This window comes from Vigna umbellata, chromosome 1 (genome assembly GCF_029865625.1).
Source record: "Vigna umbellata cultivar VRB3 chromosome 1, Vumbellata_1.0, whole genome shotgun sequence".
NCBI lineage: Eukaryota > Viridiplantae > Streptophyta > Magnoliopsida > Fabales > Fabaceae > Vigna > Vigna umbellata.
Window position 1 is genome coordinate 69,911,755 of NC_142165.1, and position 19,488 is coordinate 69,931,242.

Here is a 19,488-nt window from a genome sequence, read left to right on the forward strand (position 1 = left end):
CACCTCCGACATAGCCATACATCGTTGCGCCTCTTAAAGCCACCATTGGCTCCACTATCACCATCGGCGATATCGACAACATTACTCGCACGAATGAGGAGTGTGTGACCTCTCATATTCTCCTCTTCTCCCTGGATCCCCCTTCTTCCATGGGTCCTCCATTATTGCTCATCTCATGGTCGGCAAGAAGCACCACTAGCAACGTTCGTGGGCTAATTCTAGAAGTGTCATCAACTTCCGTGATGGCTCAACCCCTTTTGCTCACACTCTCACGTGTGACATAACTACATTACTTAAGGTCATCGATTTGTTTCAACCTCTATTTGAAACTACGATTGGCCAGTGGCATATTGAAATGTTACCAGAAACACCTTGGCTTCATCGTGCTTCCTTGCATTATGATTTTCTGTTATTTCTTCTTATTTGTTTACAAGGATTTCATTTTTTCTAGTTTTACTATATTGTGAATGGGTTGTGGGTATTGTAACGATGGGTATCAAAAGGGGAGGGAGATTCAAAATGGCGATGGCCGAATAAATGAAATGGAGCTCCTCGGATGAAGGTGTACATAAGTGCCATGAGTGCAATTAGTTCTTCTCTATAAATAATCACCTCCACACCAATATGTAATCAAATTGGTACAGAGTGCACACAAATGGAGGAAGAGAATGACATAACAGTGACATGGGAGAATTTGCAGGCTAGAGTTACTAGTGGAAAAAATATAAAATTATTGAATGATCTAACTAGTTATGCACAACCAGGGAAGCTTTTGGCTATAATAGGTCCTTCTAGTTGTGGCAAATAAACACTTCTTGCTGCTTTAGCATGTATGATAAGTTATATGTGTTAGAAAAAGTTGTTTTCTTTATATATGCTAGTTAATATATATAACAATTGTGATTATACGATTGAAACAACAATGCAAGAAGATTGGGATCAAACATAAATCAAACAGGGAAGATTATAATCAATGCCCTAAAGGAAGAACTGACATATGGAACATCAGTAAGAGCTATACTGATTTTGAAAATAGATAATAAGATTTTGGTATAAAAAAATAATAACTGTGAAAAATGTGAAAACAGGGGTATATGACACAAGACGATGCAATGTTGTCATGTTTAACAGTTAGGGAAATGTTATACTACTTAGTTGAGCTCTAATTTCCAAACAACATGTCTATAACTGAGAAGAAGGAATAAAAAAATTATACACTAAGAGAAATGGGTCTGTAAGATTCCATCAACACATAAGGGTTGTAGGATGGAGTTGTAAAGGTTTAAGTGGGGGACAAAAGCAAATACTTAGCATTGAGATTCTAACACATCCCAGACTCCTACGAACCAACTAGTGGCCTTAATAGTGCAACTTTTTATTATGTTATGACTGGAATAACAAGTCTCAATCTAAAGGATGGAAATCACAAGACTATTGTGGCTTCCATCCACCAACCTAGCAGTCAGGTTTTCTAACTTTTTCATTATCTTTATTTTCTCCCTTTAGGAGAGATAATGTATTTTGGACCAGCCTCTCATGCAAATTAGGTTACAAACTAAAATCCTTTGTAGTTCCACCTATATATTCACTTGATGTTTCTATATATAGTCACATTTTTCCTTCTGTGCAATTTTTCTTTTCGAATGGTTTTCCCTGCCCACCTCTCTACAATCCTTTAGATCATTACTTAAGAATCATAAACAAAGATCTCAATCAAGTACATTTCTTACCAAACTTGGATTTTGTCCCCTACTTTTTACTTGGATACTTCATACACTTAGATAGTGTTTTGTATTTATTTCTTACATATAGTAATAATATACAAAAGATGCAGATAAAAATTTGACCTTGTTAGTTGTTTAACTTCATTTTTTTTTGTAGATATTTAATTATTCATCCATATTGGAAGGTAGAGAGATCGAAGAAATTAGAAGCAAGTGGGTTTCCTTTCTTTTAAGTGTCATTGATAACTTGTAAATATCTTAGATTTACAGTAATTTATAATCAATAATGTGATTGAGCAATGATAGGTGCATGATCTCAATGTGTTAGTCAGTACACCAGTCCTAGTAGTTAACTATGTATGGATTTTTGGTACTTTCTTTGTGCTTGTGCTTACTATCATAAAAATGCTAGTGATGAATTGAAATAAATATCAATGGAATGATGAAGTAGTTAACTCTAAGATGGAAATATTACAATAAGTTGGTTTTATGTGTAATTTATTAACGACAGGAACTAAAATGGGATCAACTTGAATCTATTAGTAATTGGATTTATATGGCTGAAGATAACTAGTGGTTAGAGTCGATGAACGTTCATATCTAAGGTGTCAATAGTCAAACTCGTGAGATATAAAATTTATCGTTGGTGACGTTGATGCGAATGCTAATGGCGAAAAATCTTTTTAGGATCACTGCTCCTTGTAAGTAATAGGGATTTTGTCTTCCCCTTTCTCTCTCACGAAATTCAACTCAAGAACCACCATGCCTCATCATGAATGTCACCGCATAACTCAAATTCTTCTTGCATGCGAGTCAGAACAATATCTAAGATTTTAAATGTTGTCAGAGTTAGTGGCGTCATTTTCTTCTTCCTAATTTTTAACAGAGGAAGTGGGGATGATAATACTTGCTAGGTGACTGGTACTCGTTGAGAGTTTTCCTTTCATTATGTTTTGTGTGTTTATGGAATTAGATGTATCAATGAATACTTGTTTATTGTGTTTAGATATAATTATGATTCTCTAGATTTGGGGGAAGAAGGTCAAAATTTCTTACGATTATTTTCCCCTTTTGTGCAAGTTACACTAGTGCAGTACAGGGAAACGACACCGGTTATTTTCGTTTATATGTAGCGGTTCCTGAACCGACGTATATACAGGCGAGGTAAAAAGGGTAGCCCTTTTGCCTTGGTTATGAACCGAGGAAGTATGTGAGAGTCTTATGCCTTGGTTGGTTTCGAACCGAGGCGGTATATTTTTTTTTTTTTCAGAAAATTCTGACTTTTGCCTTTCAAAATCATTTTTTTCTATTTTATCTACAACAGCGGAGGCGACGAGAAAACAGTGTGACAAACGGTCAAAGGCAGCGACGATGAACGGCCAAAGGTGGCGACAAACGACCAAAGACGGTGACGAACAGCCGGTGGCGACGGCGAACGACCAATGGCGACAACAAACAACATAGTTTGCGTGAGAGAAGTAGAGGCAAAAACTTGGAACAATAGGTTAAAATTTTTTATCGGGCAGCCAGTGGTGGAGGTAACAACGATGAACCATGGTGGAGGCAACGACGACGACCACTGGTGGAGGCAACGACTACGACCACTGGTGGAGGCAACGACGATGACTAGTGGTGAAGGTAGCCGCGGTAGATCTACAAGCTATTCGCGCGAGATGAGAAGCAGCAATTTGCAGGTGAGTATGAGGTTGAGTTTGACTGGTGCGAGTTGAGGATGACGGTGGTGAGAAGCTTGCGGAAGAGGATAATGAAAGGGAATAATGAAAGGGGAGAATGAAACAGGAGAATGAAATGGGAGAATGAAAGGTCTGAATTTTAAAAATCGAAGAAGTTATTAGCTCGGTTAAGTAGATAACCTAGGCAATAAGACTCTACTGCCTCGGTTCTAATGACAATCGAGGTGTAAACCTTTCAGAAAAAATTCAAAATAAAATTATAAATAGAAAAATTTAAAGATATTTCTAATTATAGGCATCGGTTAGCAATTAAACTGAGGCATAAAAGCCTTATGACATCGGTTCATCGGTTCAAATGGAACCGAGGCAGTAGAGGTTGTCAAAATGGATTTTAAACGTTCAAATACAGAGGTTGTCAGCTTTTGGCAGGACATAATGTCTTGGTTCTGCACAGAACCAAGGCAATAAACCTATTTTGAAAAAGCTGGCAGGTGAAAAAGTCTACATAAGAAAAGCAGGGTTTTTTGCCTCGGTTGGTTAGAGAACCGAGGCAGTATACCCTTTAGGCATTAGTTCCAATTGAACCGAAGCGTAACGTGCGAGTTAAAAACCTCTTTTTTTACTAGTGTTAGGTTATGCAAGAATTTCAATAGCTACAATTGATGTTCTAATCATCTTATTAATTCGAGTTATGCATGGATTTCAATAGTTACAATTGATGTTCAAATCATTATTGATTTCACTTCTGATTAGACATGAGTGATGGAACGAGATGAAGAAAAATAGAGGAGAGAATGAATGCAGATGTGTGAAATACTTTTTATATCAATGTGTCCTTATGAAAAGTGACACTTTCAATATTGATTCTTGAACTAGTATATAAAGTATGTATCTATACAGTTTTAGAACAAGTATGGAAAGCCTTTGTTTAATTGGTATTATTTCCTGCACTAATATATATATATATATATATATAAACAAGAAGTTAATGTTTATACGTAAATTAAACTTTTAGTATTTTTTAATATCATTACAAAGAATAAATAAATATAGTATAACACTTACGGGATGCTTTAACCCCTTTACAAAAAATGTATATGATATCCTTTCATAAGAGGTTTAAAGGACATAACATCATGAACCACCGAAAAAACAACTTCTTACAAAATAGTTAAAAAGATACTTCTCTAGATAATTGAAAGCCCACATAAGTTTAAAAGAACAACACATACATATTAAGTTGGGTGTGTATACTCTTTTTAACCATTAATGGACATATACATCTATATATTAAGCTTGGCAAGACATAATTAAGGTGCACTAGAACAAAATTCAAGTAAAATTCAAGTAAGGAATGTATACCCAAACAACTTTTAGATTTGCATCAATCCTAGTCAAAAGAAGAAGTACTAATGTTGGCCATTTGATATTGCTTCCCTTTAAGAAGGTGGATAGTGTTACTTCCTGTTGAGAAGGTGGATAAAGTTCTTTTATGATATTTACATTGTGCTTATAACCAACCTCTCTTCAAATTATGTGTCTTTTTATCTCTTCATCTTAGCTGCTGAGTTTTACCTTTGTTTCTCGCTCCTTTCCTTCATTTAGGTGATGATGTTTTTAGATACCTGAAATATTTCTAACAAATATTTTAAGTACAAGTAAGGTGCATAAACACCAATCATTATATATGAATTTAACATTTTATCTGGAACTTCTTCCTTTAACACTGCATTGTATGGGAAAAACTAACCTAATTATAATAAACTATAGTTAAATATACTACAATAAACTAAACAACATTGAACTACTTAGAATAATAATTGGATTGTACTCTTTTAGGATTCAATTTTAAAAAAAATAAACTTGTATCATTTGAAATGAATTGTCCTTTTTATTTTATTTTATTTTTATTTTTATTTTTCTCTTTCTCTTTTACACTAACATGTTACCTTTATTTTATCTATATAAAAATAAAAATATTCTCCTCTGGCTAAAAGAGACTTCATGGGCTAATTCTTATGACACCTATGTATTTTCGTCTTCTATTCTTGGAAATATAAAACTTTCCACTTTTCCTTTCTCAAATATGTAATAAGTTAAATATTTTTAGCATTGTACAATTTAGAAAAAAAATGAATTATATAATTATAAAGGAGATATAAAACTTTCCACTTTTCCTTTTCAAACATGTAATAATTTAAAAAAAATATATATCTTTTAAATTGGATAATCGAAAAGTAAAAGTAATTTATGTATTATAGAATTTTCTAATCCAATTCATTTTTTATCGTTGTAATCTAATTCTTTTAGATTTGCACTCCTTCAACGAAATCATAAACAATGATGAGTTATTTTTGTTTTTAAATTATATAATTTAAAATTTATTCTTTTACTTTTTTACTTTTCAAAATGTATAATTTTAGATTTATATAATCTAAAAATAAAAAATAACCTTTTGATTTTGTGATCTATTTTTTATTTTTAAATTACACAAATAACAAAGTAATAATTTTTATATCTATGAAAGTGTAGATTTCATGAATATAAAAATAATGGATATTTAAAACGTTAAGTGACAGTTGTTAGTCATTTCTATCTACAGCACTTGTTTACATAAGATTGATTAAAAGGAACATTTTTATACTTTTGTCTATAAGAAAAATTTATATATTTTTTAGTTTATGTTTTAAGTTTTCAAAAATTATGAAATAATTTTTATTTTGAAGAGATAAAGTTTGAGGATGAATTGAGACCTTTAAATTTTATTAATTTGGATGATTGAAGATGTATTGATAAGTTATATTTTATAACGTAACTTATATTTGAAGATGTATTAAATTTTTTAATTTTGTTGTTTAGGGAAGAATTTATATTTTTTAGTAGAGACAAATCTTTCTTTATCTACTTAGTTTTATGTTTTTTTTGTTTATAATAAGAACCTATATTATGAATGAAATGGATAACTACCCTTTTAAATTTTTAATTCAAAAATATTATAATTTAATTAAAAAATAATGTAATTCAGTTTAAAATTAATATAATTAGGAAGTTGAATTCAATTCATATTACCATCTAGATATAACAAAAAAATAACTCACTTCTATTTAACTAATTTTTAGTTTAATTTAGTTCAAACAAACTATTTTTTAGTTTGTTATAGAAATTCAATATACTTTAGATAATTTAGTTTAATACAGTTTAATTAATTTTGTACACACTACTCCATTTATTTTCATCTATATTTTCTTCCACGCTCTACATCCTATGGACATATTTATTCTTAATCTCGCATAATCCAACCATTTCCATAATGTTTTACCTTCATCTATTGCAATCAATAAGCCGAATAGGACAATAATATTACTTACAAAAATAACTACATGTTTGAATCTGTATAATATTCCAATAATTGCATTTAGAGTAATTTCAAAATTTTCAGTGTTTTATTTTATGGAGTAGAAAATATTAAATAAATTAATTAACACTGACAAATTTAATAAATGTAAAATTAAGTAGAAATTGAAAAATACAAAGTTGTTGATGAAAGAATATTTTTTTACCATCGTATTTTAAAAATATCATATAAAAATAGGAAATATACTTTATACAATTTTTTTATCAATATATAAACAAGTCTTATAATATATTTATTTTATCATATTCTATTATTCTTGTTTACTTTTCTAAGTTAACATTTTACTATTTTTATTCAATTTTACTTAAATCTTGTTCACATATTTTGATTTGGATGAAGTGACATTTCGTTTATCATGATTATTTAAGCCTTTTATTAGAAGTGACATTTCAAACACAGTCTCTTCAAATCTTACCATATTTCAAAGAATGAAAAAAATAATTACATCGCAATTGTTTATTTTTTTTAATCATTTAAATAAAACATTATTTAATTTCAGAATCCATTTAAACAAATTAACGTAAATAGTAAATTGACTTAAAACAAACACAACGTAAATCTCTCCTAAACTATGTAAGTTGGTTGAAACAATAGGAAGTATGGACATAATAACAAGTTGTGCTTACGAGTAAAATTGAATTTAAATTTTAAGTTTTCCTAAAAATATTGACTACTAATAAAAATTGATAGATATTTTCTTCATATAACATGCTTGAAAAAAAGTGTGGAAAAAGATTTGAAGTTATGAAGGTGCATATTTGTCAACGACAATAATTACCTCCCGTGACTCATTTGATTTGGTTTGTCTTTTGACTATATTTATGTTTGGTCTATTCTAGACGTCATAATCGGTAACATTTCTCAAGGAAAATGTTATACTCTTGGCATTTACTGAACCTTTTCATTAGCCATTTAATAGTGTCATTAATATGCATTTAATGTAGTTTGAACATAAAGGATGATATCCAGCTTTCCCTTTCAAACAAAGCAAGAAATCTCCTTATCTTCAAGATTCCATTTTCATTAGATATTTATGGTATATAATTTGAATTTTACTTTATAAGTTATTTTGCTAGAATCTAAATAAATTTAAAATTAATTTTTAAAGATAATATCAAAATAATTTTAATGATTATTTAAAAGAAAATATTTTTTTGTTAAAATTTTTATGCCTCTATTTATAGCCGTATCTTAAAATCAAAAAATATATTAGATAAATTTACAATATATAATGAAACTAAATATAGAGGAAAATGGATGGAGTGGAGTATGGGCAGTCTCTACTACTACTTATTCTTTTAAAAAAATTCATCCTTATCCGTCTCATGTATCATATATGTAAAAAAATATTAATGAATAATCATAGATTTAAATTTTTAAAAAACCTATAAATAAAATTCTTTAAAATATAAACTTAATTTTTAAATATAATTCAAGTCAAAGTATTTAATAAAATATTAATGCAAATAAATATAGTCTTTCTTAAAAATCAAATTTAAATAAGTTGCACTATTAAATTTTAAAAAATTATATTTTTACAAAATAATTTCAATTTCATGGTTTTGAATAGAAAAATAAAAATATATGAATTAAATAATTTTTTCATGATTAATATCTCTCACTGATAATTTTATTTTAATCACTTAAATTTAAAAAAAAAAATCTCAAATAAAACTCATTAATAATTATGAGAAAATAGTAAGTATTCACGGACTGGATACCATCATACTGTATTTACCCATGAGTAAGGGAGTGATTAAATACTCTTATCTAGTGAGTAATTAAATATTCTTACCTACTTTTCACAACTATACATTAAGTATATTTATTTCAATTTGCGAATACATGCGAGTGCAATTTTTTTACTATATCTAAATACAAACTTGACTTGTAAGTTAATTTTATAAAATTAAAAACCTACCTATTTAAAACTTTATTAGAGATGATATTGGTTATTGAGATTTTCTTTTCAAACATAAAAAAAGGAAAAAATATCCTGAGTCATGGAATCTAACTTCAATTAATTTACGTAATTTTCAATTATATTTGTTAAATTTAATTAAATTAGGATGTAATTTATTTATTTTTATCAATCTAACTAAACTAAACTCAACTCAACTAAAATGAATTGAATATCTTTTTTTTCACTTTATCTTTTTAGTTTCTTTACATTAAAGAGATAAAAGCGAGAAAGTAAAAGATAAGATAAAAAATATTAATCAATTAAATTATTTAAATTAAGAAAAGGATAAAAATAATAATATAAAAAACGGAAAAAGTTTGTGAATTAATTAATGTAATAAAAAATCTTATTAATACACTTCATTCGGTGACTAATTTTCACAAATCTTATGTATTTATCAAATTATTTGACCCATGTAGACCCTACCATTTTTGTTTGCATCTAGACACAAATGGATTCATCCAAACCTCAACAATTAATCCACGCAATTCCATAATTTCTCTTCTTTCACATTATAACTTTAGAAACAAACAAAACCAGCATATCCTGGAATAATCTATATTGAATTATAATCATTTATCAGTCCAATTTGATAAAGATGTTTTGAGTTTAAAATCACGAATAAGTTATTTTTCATAGGCAAATCATTACTAAAACATATAATTTTTACAAGGATTATTTTTAGTATTATCGACGATTTTAATTCCTGAAAAATGTGTTTCTCTCGATTGCAAAAAACACTGAAAAAAGTAGCATCGTCAAGCATTATCAGTGACTTTATACTAAACCGTTACAATTTTTCAGGGTATCTGGAAACCGTTATAATTTCCCAGGATTCTGCTAAAATCGCCACAATTTTCCGAGGTTCACAAAAATCATCAGGGTTTGATATCAACTGTCGAAAATAATCGGAATTTATTATAACCACCCTATTTCCAGGGCTTTCTTCCAAAACTGCTGGAAATGTAGTGATGAAAAACTACGATTTATTATGTGCTTGAGTATCCAAATGAGTAGCTGAAATTTTCAAAAAGAAAATATGTTGATTAATCAAACATGACTTGACTCCAAACAATAGCAATGATTGATTTGGGTAGCAAGTTATATAGCACATTTGATGCGTATAAATGAGATATTATTACACATAATTTAATGCATCAATTAATTGGCCCACTAATCAAATAATTTTCCTTTACTATAATTCTAAGCATGTTGATTTCGGTTGCTTATGGAACTTAACTACTCTACAAACATTTCTTATTTCTACACATTCCTTTCAAAACAAATTCTGAGAGAATCGAAACCACATATACACTATCATTTTCATAATAAGCTTTAATATAATGGATCATTGTATCTTTCCATTCAAGTCATGTTAGGACATATACTACACATCAAATGATTTTCTAACCAGTTTTTTTTTCCTTGACTTAAACTCCAAACTCAATCCAACATCCATGCACATAATTATCATGACAGTAGAACAATAAAACCTTAGGGTGTTACAGTTAATTCAAATTACAGAACATCTCACAATTTCCATGAAAGAATCAGAACATATGGCAAAAATCAATAGAATTTGAACATAATTTCTTACCTATGCACCAAGCTTATTATAGATATCATTTTCAGTCAGAATTAGGATTATCATATATAGTCACAACATGACAACGAACAAGACAACACCATAAAACCCAAAACAAATGAAACTCGTTCATCAAAAACATATTGCTGGCCATGGTTATGCCAAGTTCACTTTATATAGGCTCCATTGTGGTTGACATATACTCTAGAGTGAGGCTAGCCATCACTATACCAATAGCCTCAGACTTATTTGGCCTCAAATATTATGGACTCATTTACAACATTATAATCCTTAACCTTCCCCTTGGCTCTTTCCTTTTTTCTAGTCTGCTAGCTGGCATTCTCTATGATATGGAGGCTACTACCCTCATAGACGGAGGCAACACTTATATTGGACCTCATTGTTATAGGCTATTATTCATAGTTATGGTTGCAGCCTGTCTTATCAGCTTCTTCTTATACCTTCTTCTATTAATGGAAACCAAGATACTTTACAAAAGAATCTACTTCACCAAAAAATCCAACAAAAACTCACTCACATCAAGTAGGCGATGATATACTAGGGTATAACACTCTTTGGATTAAGGTGCTCTGCTAGTAATCACATGTATTTTGGAAATAAAAGCGGGTTAATATGGTTTGTACATTCATTATGGGTGCTATGAAGCAATCAAGTTACACTCACACCGCTTATCTCCTCCATTTCCTGTTATTTATTCCATTCATCAATCTCTATCGCAGACAAAATCAAAAGTTCTTTCATCAATCCCAAAGTTGCATCAAATACTTGACCTTATTGTACACATTCATGCATATTTGTCAGACCACATACGCATATAGGTAAAAATTTACCAAGTAATTTAGGAACCCTATCCAACTAGCACTCATCAATTCCATTACGTAACACTACCCACCCACCTCATCCACCCTTTCTTCTTCCACTTTCCCTAACATTCAATTAATCTAACACTTTCTTCAATCAACCAACAAACACACCAAAATTAAACACCACCAAAATTATGATTTAGAAGTGTTTATTATCTTTTATTAAACCGGTAATTTATATAGAAAAACTAACGATCATACCTTGGAGAGAAACGAAAGGTTTAACCAAGAAAATCCACGGATTAAGTAGAGAGAATTCAAAGATAAGGTTGAAGTTGAAGACAAACACTTTGCTTAGCCCAAGTAGAGGAAGACCAACACAAAGCAGTTGAAAATCCACGAATAATAAAGCTTGTGGTGCAGCAAAATGAAGATTGTGATGCGAGCAAGGGGTTTGGGAGAAATGGTGTGGGAGGGATTAGGGTTTGGGGAAAAATATTTAGGGAATTAGATACAGAACGAATGAAGGCACGTGGAAAATATTTAGGAGTACCAGCAGTTTCATTAAATAATTGTTAGAAAATTGTTTTAAAAATAAAAAAAAATAGGGACGGTTTTGTTCTAAACTGTCGGAATTTTTTTAAAAAAAGAAAAGGTTAACTACGGTTTTAGTCATAAACCGCCGGAAATGAAAATTATTCAAAATTTATAAAACTGTCAAAAAAATAACCTCTTCTAAAATATATTACTTTTTTATAGTGAATGACTTATTAATTATCTTATATTTAAGAATGACTTACAATTCTTTAATCTCTTATAACTTTTGTCCTTTATGCTTGATAAAAAAAAGAAACAAAAAGTTGGAATTTAAAAAGAAAAATAGAGAATTATATATATGTATAGAGAATTATATATACAAAGTCAGTTACACTATACGTTGATTCAAAATAGTGTTAGACTATTTATTTATAATTATTAGTAGTGGATTATGATAAAAATTGTGATTTATAATTGCATTTCACTAAATAGATATAAAACAAAAACAAATAAACAATATAGATGTTGATGATTACTGTATTTATTTTATGATTAGCTATACATTACGTAACATTCCAAAAATATCTTAAAAATAATTAGTAGTTTTTAAAAAAGTAATATCCTACGACTAATAAATATTATAGTATATAAAAGATATTTACATAATATGTAAGTGGACCTATCATAATAATAAGTGAACACAGTGTCACAATTTTAATTAAAGGAAAAAGTTGTTATATTAGTTATTAAGTGACCTCTCATAGTATATATTTACCATGTTTATTAATTTGATACTCGTCAAGAGATATAAGGTTGATTTAGTGATAAAGTTAAAAAAAATATGAAAAATAGTGTGGATTCAACTCTCCCACTGAAACTTAGTGATGACAATCTTCTAGCTAGGTTAGGCCAAAACTAGAAAAAAAGTCATGAAGGGGGTGAAAGATGACATGGTGCAAAGCTTTGATGGACAAGGGAGCTAGGCTCACGATTTTGATGTTGTTTATGGGTGATGAAGGTGGTGTTTGTGGTGCTCTAAGATAGGTTAAGCCAACTCTAAAAGGAAGGTGACTAGAGGGGTCTCATGGGTTGATCTAGTCTTGATCTTAAGATGAGTAGTATGAAAAAATGGGCAGCATAATTTTACTCAACATCAAAGATCATTACATGAAGGAGAAACACCTCTATTTATAGGCTAAGGTGTCTCAAAATAAGCATAAACTTTAACTTAAAAGAGTCACCTTGGCTAGCTTGGAGAGTAAAAAGAAATCTTTTCCAATAGGAAGGAGACAAGTGGCAAAAGTCATCTCAAATGAGAGGGTGACATGTGGCCACTACCTATGAAAAATACTCTTCATTCCTAGAGTGACATAGGACCACTAACTAGGAGGAAAAACTCTCCAATAGGAGGTTGACACTCGTCAAGGTCATTCACTCTCTCTTGTCCACCAAGCTAGCTAAAAATGTTGACCCCTTGATCAACTCAAGGTATGGACATCCCACCTTGGCCAACATTGGGCCTTGACCCTTTGTTGACTTGGGTGGTCAAAACCCTATTCTACTTGGCCAAAAATAAAAGACCCAAATTAGATCCTACACTACTACGCTCATAATAGAAAGTCCAAATAAATCTTAGACTAATATGTCCAAAATAAAAGGTCTAAAATTATTTTTACTCTAAAACATTCATGATAGCCTAAGATAGCCCAAGAGATAGAGTATATGTCCATCTTAGTTGATAAAAGGTCTAATATTGACCCTTTGTTGACTTAGGTGAACAAAATCCTATTATACTTGGCTCAAAATTAAGACCCAAATTAAATCCTACACTACTAGGTTCATAATAGAAAACTCAAATAAATTTTAGACTATTTGGTCCAAAATACAAGGTCAAAAATTATTTTTACTCTAAAAGCTTCATGGTAGCTTAAGATGACCCAAGAGATAGAGTATAAGTCCATCTTCCACAAATAACTTCAACTCTTCTTGAAAATGTTTAGCCATAGCTATGAGATATGTCATCACTTAAAAGATATAATGGTTTGAATAGTTTAATATATATATATATATATATATATATATATATATATATATATATATATATATATATATATATATTCTTATCTATTTGATATATTATTTGTTTGGTTTTTGTCAAGGAGAACACAAGTTGCATGAAATTGGGATGGGATAAAACTTTGACTTACTTTCTCTTTTTCTATTATATGTTTTGATTATGTATAACATCAAATAAAGATTATTAATTATTTTTGTTTTGTTTTGCATAGTCTTTTTGAAGTTTCTATATCATGGTTGAGTAGAAGAATTATATTTTCCTTTCTCTGTGATGTGATAGTGCAGTTGCTTTAGCATGTCGAAAGTATAATTTTTGAAGTTCTTCTATAAGCAGTAGAATTTTATTGTGTTTGGAATTATGCATGGAGGCTCCACAGTGGACGGTGGGTGATGATTTTCAAATGAGAGAATAGAGAAGTAAGAGTGTTGTATAGTTGTAAGATAATGTCGCTTTCCAAATTCACTGTAATTTGCTGTGTCTCTACGAATATGGAGAAAAACGTGTCACATCAAGAATCATCAATGGTTTATCCCTTGAGTTTGGATTTGTTTTAAGACTTATAATGAAATTATAAGAATATATTTTGGACGAACTGATAAAGTACATGTGCAATTATAATAAAACTTTTTAGATTTTTCAAAATCTTTCGCAAATCCCATATGGGGATGACAAATGAATTTATGTTTTTATTAATATTTAAATCTATTCTAATTTTGATAGAGAATTATCAAATTAATTATATATGAAAACAACGTAATATTCAAATTTTTGAATTTTTTAAATTAAGAATGTATATATAAATATCCACCATGTCCTCATATCTTCGTCCATGTACACGTTCCAACACCAGTTTTCATTTCATATTCGTTCATGTTTTAGAATACTAAAATATCTTTAATTCATTATATTATCTAACATGTGTTAGACCTTTTCTTTGGTGTTTAGTTTACAATTATAATTTTTTATTTATATTCAAAACTAAAAGAAGTGTTTATCTTAGACTTTTATTTTTCTTTGCTATAATTTCTGTTTTTATTAAAAATATTATTTAATTAATATTCAAAACAATAAACAATAAGGTACAAATTGGAATATGAGTATATACTCATTATCTATCTAATGGGATGAGGAAGTGATAAAAATTTCTTACTTGTCGAAGAGATTACGAGGATATAAATTTATATTGTGAAAATGAAAAGTGAAATCCTTACATAATTGGTTTCATTATCGTATTTATTCATATTGAAGAAAAATATGATGAAATTATAATATATAAATTAATGTTAATCTAAATTTAGTTATACTTGATAGAACTATAAATCTTAATTTTATATAAGTGAATGTAAATTTTATTTCATTATAACAAATAAAAATATGATTAAATTAAATTATAATATATAAAGTGATATAAATATAATTTAATTATTGAATTATATTTAAAATATATATTATTAAAATCTATAAGTGAATTTTATGAAGTTGAAATGAATTTAAATATAATTTATGTCACATCTCATTTAAATAATATAAACATTAGTAAGGAATTATCACAAATTCAATAAAATATATCAGTTAAACTTAAGAAATATATATAAAATATCAATACAGTTCTATTTTATATTCACAACACTAAAAGAGAATAAAGAAATATTTACATAAAGTCTCTCAAAATATAACTATGCTAAACTAACTACTCTACTCAAGTTATAGATGAGTTGTGTCCCCTCCCGAGGCTTGCTCTACAAATACATCAGTTATCTCTACTCACATCAATTACGTGATCATTGCAAAAGAAACCAATCATATATAACAAATAAACAAAGAAACACACGAAAGGTAAGCTAATGGTAAAAGGCATAAACACAAAATATTAGAATTCATCATACATTACATTTTATATATAGTTAAACAAACATCTTAAGCATACCATGAATCTAGACCTGACCATCGAGATATAGTATGAATGTCAAGCTATGGCGAGTCATGCATTTGTTGTGACCTCTATTGCTCTATAGAGTCATTGTCAATTAGTTTCACCCTGCCACACGCACAAGGTTAGTCCATTCTGTGTCTTAGGCCATAATGGAGCACCTATACTAAGACATCTACTACTCTCACCATATGCATCACTCCTTTCTAAATGAGAATGAATGACCATTAGAGTGTCAAGATAACTCACAAGATTGAGCTTCCTACATCCATACACAAACTTGAAATAACCACCAAGAATTTCTCCTTAGAAACTCTTATAAACACATTTTGCATACATACATAAACTCATCCACTACCACCATATATTCCAAATTATATTATTGAACACAAAATAAAGCATCATACTACATATATCCATACATAATAGAGAAAGGAAAAGAGAATAGCCAAGAACACTCACACTGGGTGCCCAATGCTAGAATCCTTGTGCCTAGTGTAGACAGGCTAGCCCAACGAGCAACTCTCTCTTGCCCAACGAGAGCACAAATAGACAACTTTCCCAACCCAACGAGATAGTCTCGCCTACTAAAATCCATTACCAAAACTCCAATTTACTCGCCCAACGAGCTATCCATTCACCTAGCTAACCTGTAGAATTTTGCAAAACACCAATTATGTAGAATTTGCACCTTTCTACTTCACATATTCAAACTCCTATACCTCCCCATGTATCCACTACTTCTATTTGACATTCCTCATCTCAAATTAACCTATCCAAGTGTTCATAGCTCAAATCAAGTTCCTTTAAACTTAATGTTTCTATGAAACTTACACCAACTAAAACACCACTCTATGGTCCATGAATTCAATTCCACCTTTTCTAACACAAAACTTGCCCATGTAGGGGTCTAATCAAGTCATAAATAACTCATCAACAGACCTCAAACCCTCTACTTTAGCTCAGACCTTCTATCTTAGAATCTCACTAGTCAAAAGCCACAAAAATGAACTAAAAACCATACCAAACACAACTTATTAACAACTAATTATTTCTATAGTAGATTTCTACCAAATCAAGGCTCAACCAAGTTGCAAATGACCACAAAATAGATCCAAAAACTCAAGTTACCCCTTTTGACCATTTCTTCAAAATCTCACCTATCAAAACCTCATTTTCAGACTAAAAACTACCTATAACTCAGTTTAATCCCCACTTTTCAACAATACACCAATTGTATACCATTAATCTTTACAATGACAACACTCGTAAGACCAATCAAGTCTAAAACAAAATCATCCAACGCATCAAGCATCAAATAGCTAATTGCACTCATCAAAATCACAATTTACACTAAAACGATTGTTTCAATTACCACTAAATCAACATAACATACTACCCACCAAAATCATACATGTCAAATGAAAATTAAAGAAAGATTACTAGTTTCCCTTACCTTATTAAGAAATTACCACGACTTAATACAATGTATTACCCCTACCTTAGCTTAGGAAACTCTAAAAACGCCTACAAACCACAAAATCGTGATCAAAGTAAGTCCTTAAGACCACTAATCGACAAAGAGATAAAAAAAAGAGTAGACGATACATGCGAGAAGTTCTAATTGCATGTGCCTTAAACTAAAAATTAAAGAAAAAAGTAGAAACTCACTTGCTCTATCAAGAAAACTAATTGGTAGACCATGAAGAATTCATCGTTGTGATCTCCTAAACACTTTCTAGTTGTCAATCAAATGAGTCATGAGTTAGAAATCTCAAAAAGAAAAGAGAAAGAACTCAGAGAGAAAGAATTCTAGAAAGATGGTAAATGTTTTAGATATTGAGATGTGTTTATGAAATTTTATTATATGATTGAATTATTTTATCATTAAAATAATCGGTCTCATTATTTTAAAACATTCATCAACTCTAATACTTTATTTTCTAGATTCTTACCATTTCAAGTAAGGATAAAAGATAATGAGAATTTCTACCTAACATTATATAATAAATTTTAGGTTTAAACTCTCGGTTGGTCCTCATTTTTGTATGGTAATCTTAGTTGGGTCCTCATTTTTGCAATTGTCTCAATTGGGTCATATTTTTTGTAAAAATGAGTCAATTTTACCCTAACCGTTAAGTGCTCTCGAACGACGTTAAGTTTAGCTGAGCTGTATTTTATATTTGGATGGCGTGGCATTGTTCATTAAAATTGAATGGGTGATGTGTTTTAAATCATCAAATCCACGTGGCGTTGATGCTTCTTCTTCCCTCCAACCATTGATCACCTTTCACCTCTTCTGCTCCTCCCTGCTTCATGCAAAGTCTCTACCCTTTCTGCCGCCAACTGTGGATGTGAGTAAATTCTTCTACTTTTTTCTTTTCCCATTTGGGGTCTCTGTTTTCTCTTTTCTTTTGTCTTTTCATTTTCTTTATGGTAAATTTCTTCATAAAGATCAGTGCTTTCGACTTCTGGATTGGTTAAAGGTTTTATTTTTACAAACAACATTTCTATAGTTTACAACTATTCCAATTCAAATATAAATATTCTAGGAAGTTGATGAAACAAGAATCGTATTTCTTTAGGAAAACACAGCAGTGATGGCAACAATCTCGGAATTTTGATGGCAACAAGCTCCTCCCTTTAAAGCACTCACCACAAAATAATCCTCCACAAAACCGGCAGTGATGTCGAGAGCAGATGATGGGATGAAACCTCACACCACAAAGCATACAAGAAGAAGCAGCACTATCAGCTAACCACTTTGGGGGCTCGGCTTCTAATAGTTCCTTCACATTACCAAAATTGGCCTCTGTGAGAGTCTGTGCCATCTCTCTCCAAGCTTGTTCAAGTAGTACACGGCTGGATATCCATGAAAAATTACACATATTAATATCTCCTGATGTCAAAGAAGTCACTTTTCCCTGAGCCACAAGTAACATTTTTGCTAGCACCTCCTCCTACCACCCACCCCATCATCCTGTCAATAATATTAAGCACCATAAACAAAATCAAACATGGAGCCCCAAACTATATCTAGACCCAAAGGAAAATCGATATAATTTTAACTTTAAAGTAACATATAATTTAATGTTTGTAGATGATCCATGAATAATTCCCTTATTCCTCTCTCTCTCTTCTGGTCTCACTTTCAAATGCAACATGAACACATCAATGTTTGTAGATGATCCATGAATAATTCCCTTGCGTGCTAGATCAACGGCGCATAGAGCCATGAAACACACCATGAATGAGAGTTTTGATGCCATTTCTAGAGAGAGAGAAATGAAGAGAGAGTGAGGGAAAAAGAGAAGTGAGAGAATGGAAGATGAGATGCTCCGTCAGCGGAGGAGAAGAGGAGTTCGACAAACGCGCTCCGACGGCGAGGTTTTTAGTTTGAGAGGGAGAAAAGGTGTGTGTCTAGGGAGTGAGGGTTTGAGAGTGGGAGTGGGAAGAAAGCAGCTTGGGCGGAGGAGCGGAAGAGGTGAAAGGTTGGAGGGAAGAAGAAGCATCAGCGTCGTGGATTTGATGATTTAAAACACATCACCCATCCAATTTTAATGAACAATGCCACACCATCAAAATATAAAATACAGCTCAGCTAAACTTAACGTTGTTTGAGAGCACTTAACGGTTAGGGTAAAATTGACTCATTTTTACAAAAAATATGATCCAATCGAGACACTTGCAAAAATGAGAACCCAACTGAGATTACCATATAAAAATGAGGACCAACCGA

At 30.6% G+C, this 19,488-nt stretch overlaps 1 pseudogene; it reads left to right on the forward strand.

Annotated features, from left to right (window-relative positions):
• Nucleotides 1-655: 655 nt before the first annotated feature.
• Nucleotides 656-1,547, forward strand: LOC124842033 (ABC transporter G family member 1 pseudogene; annotated as a pseudogene).
• The last annotated feature ends 17,941 nt before the right edge of the window (nt 1,548-19,488 follow it).